We start from the raw sequence: 1,026 nt of genomic DNA, 5'->3' as shown, positions 1-1,026 counted from the left end.
TTATGTACCTCAAATCATAGAATCATACCACGAAAGTAGCCATATAAAAAGCAACTGCAACAAAAATGAAGAAACTGAACTTTACCAAAACTACACCCAAGAAAAAAGGAATTCGACAGAAGCATGTGAATATCAGATTCAAAATCCATCCAAATCAGATTAGCTAGTCAAAGTACAACAATATGAAACCCAGCCAAAACAAAACTTTAGATTATAAAAGTTCTAGAGGCAAAAATCTACTTATTAATTTAGAATAGTACATGTCCATTGTTTAAAAAATCAGGACGATAGGTAAGGATAAACCTATCTCAAAAATCCAAAAATTGAAAATTGTCACATCAGGGGTAAAAAGAGTCAAAAGTGCATATGTTTTCCCTTCATATCTGAGAATGCGCCTAACTCATACATGAAGGTAATATCCTAACGCCCAAGGCATGTCAAATACTATATCAAGAAATGTCCAAAGAAATCTGGATACCAATCGATAATATTGTAAAACATGTCCCGAAAGATATCAATTTTCCAGTCAACCCATAGAAGTTAAATAACTGATTCACCTACCAATAATCTATCTAGAGCAGAATTAATCAACAATAAAGAAATAAAATCACCAACATGTTACCTTTTGCAGGGCAATAGGGACTGCTGCACCTTTGGCTTTTGCATAGCCAACAACACCGTGATAGTTTCCACAAGCTAACAAAGCAGTGTACTTGATCACTTGCCCTCCCTGGATCATATCAAATTCAAAATGAATTATATAGAAATCACTCTAATAACAAAACAAACTTAGATGGCATGAAATTACCTTAGTTACTTTACAAGTTCGATTTACATCTATCAACCTCACATCAAAACCCTGCCATATTCAATAAAAATTGAATTAATAACCTAGAACATAAAACTGTTGAAAACAAAAGCACATTACAAAGAGACAAAAGCATCAGCACGCAAGTGAAGCTTGAAGAGAAGCAAAGAATAAACCAGGACTACTACAGGACCATAAGAAGTGCACACCACGGGGAT

The sequence above is a fragment of the Theobroma umbraticum genome, unplaced genomic scaffold (assembly GCF_002168275.2).
Source record: "Theobroma umbraticum cultivar Fairchild unplaced genomic scaffold, ASM216827v3 scaffold_2666.0, whole genome shotgun sequence".
Classification (NCBI taxonomy): domain Eukaryota; kingdom Viridiplantae; phylum Streptophyta; class Magnoliopsida; order Malvales; family Malvaceae; genus Theobroma; species Theobroma umbraticum.
Note: the sequence above shows the minus strand (reverse complement) of the source record.